The sequence below is a fragment of the Alligator mississippiensis genome, chromosome 3 (assembly GCF_030867095.1).
Source record: "Alligator mississippiensis isolate rAllMis1 chromosome 3, rAllMis1, whole genome shotgun sequence".
NCBI classification, from domain to species: Eukaryota; Metazoa; Chordata; order Crocodylia; family Alligatoridae; genus Alligator; species Alligator mississippiensis.
Window position 1 is genome coordinate 129,154,783 of NC_081826.1, and position 12,365 is coordinate 129,167,147.

Here is a 12,365-nt window from a genome sequence, read left to right on the forward strand (position 1 = left end):
AGAATTTCCATATATCTGACCACACACCTGAAATAACATTAATGAACCTAGATTAGACTGAGCAGTTCAGCAAAAGAGAGCAGTGATGACCTATATGAATTATGACCTATATGAGGTAGTACTATATGAAAAGAATTAACTGATTCTAAAAACAAGTGCTACTGCAGCACTGATTGAAGTACTTCTATATTAGTGTGATATATGCAGCAGAACTGTAATTTACAGTACCACTATAAATTTACCACATATCAATTATAAAAATACCAATAAAATATACTTGAATTGTTTATTATACAATTAACCAACGAACTTATGTGCTCACTTGTGTTTACATTTCTGAAAGCACGTAAGCAAGCCAATAGAATGAATAGTATACTCATAAATACTAAATGTTAAAACTGAATTGCAATTTTCAGTTGTACCAAGACAAGTTATATAATTATTTACAAAGATCTTTAGATATAATGTTTTGAATGGCTGAGATATACAACTTGCAATCTTGCCATAAGAAAGCAGTTTCTTAGGAGATAAATCAATAGCCCTTCGTTGCCTATGAGCTCAATCTTTATATACAGTGGGTAAGTAGATTTGCATGAAAATGTACCTATTAAAAACTGCTTTGTAAGGTTCATGTATTTATAACTCTGGTTCTTACTTCCAATACACTGTGGATGAAAAGGTGAAGAAAAATATAAAACAAGTAAGCACCCACCAGTTACCACAGGCTTACATTTCCAAAATAAATACAATGACGACATCAAAAGGTTTCTGCTATTTCTCCTTCTCTCACCCAAGGGCAATTGTCAAGAATTTGATGATGCTAGGGGCTGCATTTCAGTAACGCTTTGAAATTTCATAGTCTAGTCTTTAGAGAACCTATAATTCAGTTTCAAATTCTTTAGTCCACACAAATACAAATAACTGTTCTGTGCACTCCAGGATACCATTAGCTAGAAAGAAGGCGGGGGAGTTTTCTGGAAGGCAGAAATCAGGATAGTTTGTTAAAAGTTAACTGACAACTCCAATGCAATTCAAGGAGATTAAAAAAGATTTCTGGCGAGGTAGAGTAACAAGGTCTAAACTGGATTACAAGTAAAATGGACATACTTTTATTAACCTGGCATAATTTTGATTTAAAAGTTCTATGATAAATAACTCAAGTAATGAAATACAGGATAAATTCTGCAATCTTGAAATGAATAATCAGTCCATTGTCATTTCTAAATTGAGGAAATAAAGATAGCAGATATTTTGTTTCTCATATCAACCCGAATTTAAAGAAACTTCCTGGACACATTAACTGTTTATGAATAAACATCTCTATAGGTAGGTTAACTAGTATGTTCATCATATATGTAATATATTTATATCAGATGAATTCTACTGGATATGAAAAGCACAGGCTTTTGTCCAACAGGTATTTTGTTTAAATTACAGTTTAGTTTGCTAATGTCTTGAAATGGCAACTGGAAGGAACTAAGTGGATACAAACCAAACCATGTTTTGTTCCGATTTTCAAAATTTATGCATTAAATCTCATTAACTCAGTAAAATAGAAAGTGATACAAAATAACCTACAGTGAATTATAATGCAATTTATGACACAAAAATTGCTTACATGACATGAAATAAATCTAATTTTTTTAAGTGTTTGATCCAAGACCCAAAGATTTAGTATTACAGAGTTCTATATGTAAAAATGGATTACCTGGCATTTCACTTGGCATTCAGTTCCCTTTTGAGAATTTATCTTTCAGTCCCCACTAATATTAATGAATCCCTAGAGGAAGGTCTATGTGAATTTCATGCAATGAGTAACAATACAGACTCTCACATAGGTAAAAGCACTCAGGTATTTGTTCATTTGAATTCTTTTGTTAGTCTCCATTCATGTATGCTCTCTCACAGAGCAATAATTTGGTAACACGGATGATCAAACAACACTCATGATCAGAGAAATTTTTAAGACATCATTTCCTTCTCTTTTGCCAAATCATGTTGAAATCTAACCCATCGCTAGCAGTGCAGCTTTTACATGTCAAGCTATGCTAGTACTGCAGCACAATTCATTAACTGAGCCAAACTCTAATTTTGGCTTGTATTTTGATTAGCTTTGTATATTAATATGGCTGATGAGAAAGAAACAGAAAATAAAAAATGAAGTTCCACCTACAGGAATTCTTCTGGTTATTCTCAGTGGCTCCTGGAGATGACATAGCAGTGAGAAATGAACAAGTAAACAGAAACAGTGCTGGTGAAGTGAAACCTTCAGTTACAAAGCAGCTCCATTGATGTGCATTTTCAATGATGTAGAACAAAGAGTGATGTTAGAAGCCCGTTTCTTGAAACGAATAATACTGCGTCTGCCGGTTTTCAATGGACCACTCATACAGATATGCACGTACATTGACACTTCAACTCACTGCCTTTCCAAAAGCTGAACGCAAGCTGCCAGCAGCTGTGGTATACCAGGATGCATGCATGTCTTTAGGAACACACCAAATGCAGATAAAGAAAGGGGTGGTAAAAACAGTGTGATCTACTGAATTTTTCAACCTAATTGAATATAGCTGCACAATGTAGTTATTCATTAGATAATAATAACCACATTTAGAAGCAAGGTAATTCAAAACAATTTTTTTTGATAAGCTTTATATTGGATAATGTTTATATGGCTCTCCCCTCCAATTTTTTTTCTTAACATGCCTCACCTTAAAATTCTCTACAAATCAGATTATACACTATCCTCATTTTAGATATAAATATTTTTTTTATATTTTGTGATCAGAACACTGGTCTTCCGTACTGAAGATCAGAAGTATGCATTACATATGACATTGTTATTAGAATGTATGTGTATTGCAAATCAATGTAATATATTTATTCTCAACCGTATTGGATTGTAGCATCAGGAATCATTCCCTTAAAAAAAAAAAAAAAGAAAGGAGTCCTGAAGTATATTACAGGTTCGGACTATGAATTGTAAATGTTTCCAAAACAAATGTCCTATAGAAACACATATGTTCCTAAAACAAATGTCCTAAGTGTTCCTAAAACAAATGTCCTATAGACACGCATATATACACATACCTATATATATATATATATATACACACATACATAACTCCATATATCCAAATATACATATACACACATATATATATCTATATAGATTATATATCTATAAATATATACTCTATATCTATAGATATAGATTTATCTATGTAGATTATACACACACACACACACATTTATGTGTATGTATAAGTCCTACATGCAAGTGCGTGTGCGTACATATGTACACAAGTCCAACATGCATATACAGAAGCCATCTGACCTTTAGCAATGACACTAATACTCCTGAGATTGCTGTAATATATCTTTATGTGGCCTCTGGGAGTGAAAGACTAGACCCCCCTAAAGAATAAGAATCAAATATGAAAAGAAAATGAACTGCCTATATCCAAAAGAAGCCAAGCAAATCAAAGTCAAATTACCGGAGTAATAAACTTGCTCCAAAAACACACTCAAACACTGATTACATGAAAAAACAGAACAAAAACAGAGTAAAAGAAACCACATTCTTTAGCTAATTTTTAACAAATCAAAATTGAAAATATTAAATGTAAGCCTATTATGACCTGATGGTGGCTCAATAAAAACTTTGCCTCAATACAAGGTCTCCAAAATGGTCAGAACTTTCACTAGCCTGTGTAAAATTATTACTTGCACAGCAGTCTCATGCGACAGCCACCAAGAAGTCAAGTGGACAGATGAAATGATAAAAGGCAAAAATATCAATTCTCAAATATAAAATTATGATAAAGCTAAGATGCAAGTAAACTGATACATTACTTTTGAGCAATTAAAAACCAAAATTTGCAGTGTTCATTCCATGAATACCTGAAAATATTGTGCCTTCCTAACTTTTGCTAGCATACTTTCCCTGTCTAAAAATCATTTTTCCCTTAGAAATGCAAAACTATTTCCAATTTTTAAGTCGAGGTTTGCATCTGCTTTCTGTAAATGCTTTAGCAACAAAATAACTATAAATGCAAAGATATGTGTAAAGCCAAAAAATCTCTACTGCTCATGAAAAGCATATTAGTTGGAAATATTTGGGCTATGAAAATTCTAGAAATGTGCCTATTAGGTCAAGGATCTATTTTGAGTTGTCTTCATTGATTTGAAAATAAAAGTATCCTCCGGAGTCTACTTCTAGAAGAATTTATTTCCCCATAATTAAAGTTTACCAAATGCTCTGCTGAATATAAATCTCAACCCTTATCAAGGATAGTCAGATTTCTGGACAACTATAAATGTTTCCTGCAACATATTTCCCTGCCATCAAAGCCTTTTTTATTTAACTCAACATCAGTTTCCCAACTCTACTCTGAGAAATACCAAATTCAGAGCTGCCTTCTTTTATATCTGCACTATAAAGGACCAAAAGGATGGGTTGCTTGCAGGATTTCAACTGCTTAAGTAAATACTGTTCAGGAAACTGTCAAGCAGCACTACATAAACAGCAGCAGAACCCACCCCCTCCTAAAACCCACCCTCATTTATTTAAATTTCCTTATACAATTGAAAAATGTAAACTTAAAATTAGGACTTGCAAGCGTTACAGAATCTATACGAATTAGTCTAAGGCAGGGTGGGCAAAATACACGCTGTGGGCCAGATCCGGCCTGCCAATGAATTGGATCCAGCCTGCAGGGAGCTACCCACCAATCACTGTATCCAGCCTACAGCTGCCCCAGGAGCTCTGGATGGGGCCGAGCACCACTCGCTCCTGACCAGGGGAGCCTGCACATGCTTCTGCCTGCACCTGCTGACCCTGGCCCCAGCCAGGGCGCACAGCTTCCTGGCAGAGTTGCTCCTCCTACAGCTGCAACCACCCTGGTACTACTCAGCTCCCCCTGCCTCCAGCAGCTCCAACTCCTCCTGCCCCTGCTGCCCCACTCTGGGCAGGAGGTAGAATAGGGAAGGATGGCAGCTGTGGGGATGCATGCTGGGCAGCACACACCCAACCAGGTAGGAGGGAAGCTGCAGTCAGACTGCCCCAGCATATGTGGATCCATCTCCTGGCCACCTTCCATGCACTCCATTTGCCTGACACGATGACCAGCCACCTGCAGGCAGCCAAGTGGGTGGAAGGCACTGGAGCTGGAGCACCATGCACTGGGGCAGGAGCTGCCCAGCTGCAGTTTCCCCCCTGCCTGGCTGGGGTTGTGGTGCCAAGCAGCATGCTGGCGGGGGCAGGGGCAGGCTGGGAGTGTGACACAGCCTGCCCTGAGCAGGAGTGGGCAGGCCTCAGACCCATGCAGAACAACATGGGGGTAGTTGTGGGCTGGATGTGGAGTGGGGCATGGGAAGTGGACTACACCTGCAATGGCACAGTCCCAGTGAGCTCTGCTGAACTCACCCCTGCCCACCCCCCCTTCCCAGCCAGTTTCCAGGACCTAGTGTGGAGGCAGCCTGCCCACACATGTGCAACCTTCCTGCCACACCCCCCTACACACACCCTGCCCCACACAATATACAAGAGTAAGATTTTATTTTGAGCCTTTATACAATCACTTCTATATACAGCAAAAGCTCTGTTATCTGGCATCCCCCAGGAATGGGGGATGCAGGTTAATCAAACATGCTGGTTAATCAAATGTGCACTCCCTGGTGTCAGTGTGCCGGGGGACAAGAAGGGGGGCCCCCATGCAGGTTGCTTTGCCTCACACAGGCTGCTTTGCCCCAGGCTGTGGGCCGAAGAAATGAAGAAGAACTGTGCTTGTGATGCCAAAACCAGAAGTGGGACTTCCGGTTTTGCTTTTGCCGCGTCCCTTGGATGCTGGTTAGTGGCACTTTCTGGTTGATAAAGTGCTGGATAACACAGCTTTTGCTGTATACTACTCAAAAAACCATAAAAATCAAGACAAAAATTATTTTTTGAAATAAAATTAAAATAGGTTATAGTTAGGGATTTATAGTATATGACTTTTTATCTATAATTTGTTAACATGATACCTTCTAGATGATTTTGTGTGCGCAGATCTGGAGGGCTCAGGAAAACTCGTTAAGTGTCCCTCCAGCTTAAATAATTGCCCACCCTTGGTCTAAGGTATGAACATATTTACAGTACAACCCAAAATTATGCCTGTGACTTAAGACCTGCAGAAGCAGGAAGCGAAGGCAGGCAAACTGTCAAAATCAGAAAATGTAGTAACTTGCATTTCAGCACACGGATTAAGTATTTGTTTCCTTTCAAACAGCAAGTGATCACTAGCTACTACACTGTGTGTATACAGTAGGTCCCCAACATGCAGTCAACTGGCAATAACACAACCACTGCTAAACTCTGATATGTATACTCTGGACCCTAATTTATCAGTGATGAGGAAACGATGGCTCTATGTTAGGGGTGGGCAATTATTTTGGGTGGAGGGCTGCTTACTAAGTTTTAGCAAGCCGAGGGCGACATGACAGGCAGCCAGGGGCAGATAAATATACATTTTCTAAATTTTTTAGGGGCCCCGCAGGCCGGATAGAAAGGTCTGGCAGGCCACATCTGGCCCATGGATTGCATTTTGCCCACCCCTGCTCTATGTAATTAAATTAATATCTACAGTTTTTTAATACTAAAATATGCTAAAACAAACAAACAAAAAAAAGCAAAAACAAACTATCCACCAAAGAACAGCAAGGTAGCAGACTAAAGCTCTCAACAGGGCATCTAGCATAATTGTAGCATATTTATTAAAGTATTATTATTCTCATTATTATATCAAAATGGCACCCAAAATGTTTAACTGGAATCAAGAAGATGATTATCTAGATATTGTACAAGGAAACATATTGGTCTAAATCCTAATTCACTTTAACATACCTAAATGGCATGTATGTGGCCACATAAGTGCAGCTTTTGGTACTAACCCGCAGTCTGGATTTCTATTTTGTCCTGTGCTGAAATAGAATGACCCTATGTGAATAACTACTAGAGGTAAAACTGAGAGAAGGGCCCTTCTATGTTTAGCACAAATGGTTATGTCCAGAAAATGAGAACACCTGAGTTACCGGCCACCACTCCCCATCCTGAGGGAATATAAACCTGCACCTCCTACTTCCAGCACAGTTCTCTAACTGCTGGTGCCTTCTTCAGTCCTCCTCTTGATGTATCTACTGCCAATAACATTTAATATTTATTAGATAAAACAGACAGACAGCTATGAGGAAGTTTCTGTCCCACTGGCAGGGCCCTATCATTTTCAAGATGGCATTCATCCCACCAAGCTTTGTCTCTTCTGGCTTACAGACTTCTTCCTGTTCCCACCAATCTTCTTCTTTTGGCTGTCCAGTGGGCCAGGTTCAAGGATCTGAGTAATCCTTAGCTTGTGGCCTGGAGCCCTCCTCCTCCAGTGTCAAACACCCACTAGTCATGATTTTTCTGCAACTAAAATTTCAAGATTTACATGGCTGTATGTGCATATGAGCGATTCTGTTTTGCTGAGTAGCTGTGCAGCCAGAGCCTACCTTTACTGAGGATGTCAAAAGTGCCAGCAACCTCCAGTTAGGTGGCTGTGTATATGGTATTTTAATACATTAAAGGAAACAAGATTTAGCCCACTGCTCTTAAATGAAAATCTTCATTAGCTGACAATTCTGAAAATGATTCATCCTGTCTACTCTACTCTGACCAATCTAGCAGAAGCAGCATCAGCTAACTTGATTTTTCCCAGCAGTATTCCTGCTAAGTACATTCTATAAAATATACTCCTAATTTTAATGTACATCTCTGTTGAAATAAATTCACCATGACAAAGTACCATGTTGTGAGTAGAAAGAGGAACTGCATCCTTATCATAACCTCTTCTAAATTCAAAGACACCTACAAATATTGACCTCTCCATAGCCAGACTAATATTTGAATGTGTTTGAGGAGAGGAAGAAAATTCCTGCTTATTCGTTTTCTTTTTCCATACAAGAATTTTTACAGCTACCAAAGAAACAGCAAAGAAAATGAATTTTCTGATTTACAAACTTCTGTGCTAGAGAGAGAATTACAGTTTTGTCAGACTTCTTATTAAAAAATTACAGCTGGACAACAGTTCTCTTCTTGTTTCTTCAGCTAAGGAAGAATGACCATAAGCAATTCAAATGGGAGAACCGATCCACATGATGTCAAAAGGGTATAAATGCATGTGGCATCATCAATAAATCATCCAAGAGAAAATATAAAATGTCAGATAAACTGAAATTAAATTTGCGTAACTAACTAGTTAGAGCTGTACCGCTCTGATCCAAGCCCCCTCCACTTTTTTTTTTTTTTTTTGGGGGGGGGGGGGGGGGAAGGCAGGGGGATCAGAAATTTTACTTAGCAGAGTAAACTGATTACATGACCTGAACTCTTCTGGCAAATTAGTGCAAATACCTGCTAGTTTGTTAGTTATGTGGAGAGGTTGATTTGTTCTTTACTGGAAAAGAACCATGGAGATGTCATGCTTTAATGGCTGCCAAAATGGCTCCCGCTTCTCTGGCCCAGCAAACAGAAGGGACATTTACCCTCAATGGGCACATCCAGACAAGCGTGCATGTGCATCCTGCAGCGTCTCAAACACTTTTGAGATGCTGCAAGATGCACATGCAGGAACAAAAAAACGGTCCCCGCAATGCATATATGCAGCATGGGGGCAAAATTAGACCCCTGGATATCCAGGGGTCAAAAAAACCAACAAACCATGCCACAGAACAGTGGAACAAGGCACGGATCAAGGCACATGCCTGGAGGCAACCCAGGAATTGGTCCTCCAGGAGAGACGCTCTGGTTTCTGGCCAGAGCGTCTCTGTGGTGCTCCTGCTGCCCCTGGCACTGTCAAGGGTAAGTCAGAGACATGGGATGGGGTGGGGGGTTTATGGGTGTGGGTGGGCGTGGGTGGGTGTGAGGAATGCCAGGGAAATGTCAAGGAGTAGAGGGGGATGTCGGGGGCTATGAGGAGTGGCGAGGGATGTCGGGGAGGGTGCTGAGAGTGGAGGGGGCTGTCCAGAGCTATGGGGAGTGGAGGGGAATGTCGGGGGGTGTGGGAAATGGCGGGGGGGATGTCCCATATATGGGTGGGGTCGTGGAGTGGCTTGAGAGGGGGCTGCCACACACCTGGCCCCCCCCCCCCGGGCCCAGCCCCCTAGTGCACGGCCTTGGATGGGTCAGACTGGGTCCATTCAGCACGTATGGAGCCCAGGTCACACAGAGCTGTGTTGCCACCCATTGTGCCTGTGGCCATTGGGTGGTGGGGCAGGCATGTGGCAGCCCCAGAGCCATCCCTAGGGCTGTGTGAGGCCCAGGGCATACCAACCTGACCTGATCCGGCCCGGGCCATGCAGTTAGTTTGCGTTTGCACAGGAGCTGCACCCCCCATAGCCGAACAGGATTTTGGTAGCAACACATCTGGGGAACAGGGAGAAGCAATGTTCAGGTCCCAGCACTGGCCTGCCTCAGACTCAAACTGGTTCATCCTGGCCCAATGCCAGAAAAAGTTGATGACAACTGTATTAGACTGCTGTAACAGCAAATATCTAGCTTAGTCAAATCAGTTGTACAACATGCGTGTGAAAGCCCCTAAGAACTCCAGACTCGAGATAAAATTATCATACTGTGTTTCACATGGAACTTTGTAACAGTAGACTACAAAGCATTTAACAAAGAAGAAAAGGACAATATTATTATACCTATTTTACAGATAGGCAAATTGACAGAAGTGACCCTTTGAGTTTCATCAACTGACTCCAGTTCTCCATTTTTTATTGATAATTTCCTGAGTTCTTCTCAGTCTATACATAAAAACTGAGGATTACAACCTAACTGCATTGTCATGCAACAGAATCAACTCTGCATCACCATTAACTCACTACTGTACTAGTCTGTGTTGAAAGTGGTCAAACCAGTGGAAAGAGATTTGTAAAAAACTGAGTTGTACAGAAAGTGACATTTTACATAACCTCTGTCACTTGTCTGCTTTTTTTTTCTTTTTTAGTATTAGATAAGATTAAGATACGTGAGTGAACTGACCGGCGAAAAAATGCATTTTGTAGGCATTTCCATCCTTATTTTAAATTCCAGGAAAAAATTAACATGCACAAATTTATAAACTAATATGAACTTATCTTTAAATCAGAAAAGAAAGTAATAAAATCATACCTGTTCCTTTTTCAGATCAAAAAGAAACAATTGTCACAATGAATACACATTTCACAGTACATTTATACATTTAAATTTTAGGTTTATTAAAACCATGACCAAAATCCTCCACCTACTCACTATAGCATTGTTTCACTCCAGAGTTCCCAACCCACGTTATTTTGGACTGACAAATAATTCATTCTTGCTTTTGATTAGCATAAGATAGTGAAAACTATCTAGGACAGCTAAACAAAATTCTAACAACATAACAGTCTATGGCAGGGGTAGGCAACCCAAGCACACACACCAGAGTGGCACATGAAGACATTTTGCTTGGCATGTACACCTTGGGACAGACGGTGGGCAAGTGGCTGGGGCTGTGCTGACATAACAAGGATCAGGCCCCTCACAGCTCTCCCACCACCCACCCCTGGCATGCCAACATCTCACATGTTACCTCTTAGCACCGTGTTCTTGGGGACCCCGGCACAGGACGCAGCCTGTCCAACTCACAAAGAACTCTCCCCCTCCCCACCTCGGCCCGAACAAGAACTGATTAGAGGAAGGACTTACAAAAGACAAGGAAGATGCCATGGGAGACGCACCTAAAGACCTCCAGACAAGGGCAACAAGAGTGAAGCAACTCCCCTGGTCTCATTTGCATCCGAGATGGAACCAGATGACAACTCATTTAAATGGGAGCCAGGGAAGGCATGCACCTTCATTAGCATTCAGGATGGAGAACAGAGATTCCAAGGCAAGGACTGCACTGAATTCTGGGATCAGAAAAGCACAGGAGCATTGCATGATGGGGGATCCCTGCTCCAAATGCTAATCAACCCACATCTACATGCACCCAGCTCAGCATTTATCAGACCAACTCTAGTAATGACTCCTCTATTGGTATCCAAAACACTGAATCTGCCTGTCTGTATTATGAGCTCCCTCAGAGTCATGCCATCCGTGGCCAGGAGTGATCAGTTCCTATTATCCAGCATATGAGCCAATGTTTACCCCTAAACAAACCTAGTGTTCTCCCTTGAGCCATTGTTACTTCTCTACAAAAACCCCTACCCAAGCTCAAGTGTCTGTCCTGGTGCTTGGATTCAATGCTGCACCAGTTCCACTCCTTTTCTGCCTGGAATCCCTCCATTGTTCATGCTGAGGGCTCTGCCTGTCTGCCAGCTCCAACAATGCCTGGAAACCTCGACTGGTTCAAGCTTCACTGAGTGGTGAAACCCCAACTCTCTCTCTCTCTCTCTTTGACTCTAGGAACCTGACTTTTACTATCTTACTCCAGGCACAGCTTTCTAAACCTGACTTTTGCTAATCAAACTTGAGCTAGACTTCCCCAAAAACCTAATTGAAACTATGTAATATTGTAACTGTTTATTTGTCTCTCTCTTGTATGGCTATTATTACTGGTACCATCATAAGTTCATATACCTGGCAATAAATAACGTTTATGGTCAAGCTGGTTGCTATACTTTCTCTCTGAACCTCACCTACTCTTTCTTCCCCTTGACTCCCCCCCCCATCTGCTCTACAGCAACGCTTTTTTTACCTAAGCCAAAGATCCCTGTAATGGCCAAAACCACAGTGGGGTCTGCTCATCAAGGGAGTTACTACTAGGACCACTGTGACAAGAGTTTGGGAAGTGCTGAGTTTTGAGGTGCATGAGGGTATCAGCTGAACATGCTGATCAGACATACTCTGTTAGCGCGCGCGCACGCGTGCGTGAGTGCGTGTGTGTGTGTCTACCTGCATTTATTATTGTCCTGCTGAAATAAGGGATGAACTCAGTTCAAGGCACATGAGGGCATCAGCCTGTCAATGCTAAATAACCCAGCCTGGCTCAGGCGTATCCTGTTGATCTGTGTGTGTATGTACGTACGTACGTACATGTGTTTGACTGATTCGGTGGTTGGAGGAACCCAGTCCCATTGAAACAGAGCCCTGCAAGATAGCTCTATTGGGGGTGAAGACTTGCAGAAGGGAGAGATACAGCTCCATATAGAAGCACATTGACAGAATTACAGAGACCCCCCCAGAAACATACCTCTAATAAATGAGCACACCCCAAAGTGATGGGCAAATCTGGTAACACACAAGTCGAGGTTGTGGATGTTTTTGGCCCTGTCCAAAAACATTGCTGACCCCTGGTCTATGGCACATGTCAAAAACTAATACACATCCA

The 12,365-nt window shown here is 41.2% G+C and overlaps 1 protein-coding gene across 2 annotated transcripts in view; it reads right to left on the minus strand.

Moving 5' to 3' along the window:
• The window catches only part of DTNBP1 (dystrobrevin binding protein 1), a 115,397-nt gene that overhangs the window by 43,756 nt on the left and 59,276 nt on the right, over positions 1-12,365 (minus strand). The gene's annotated exons all lie outside the window — the stretch shown is intronic.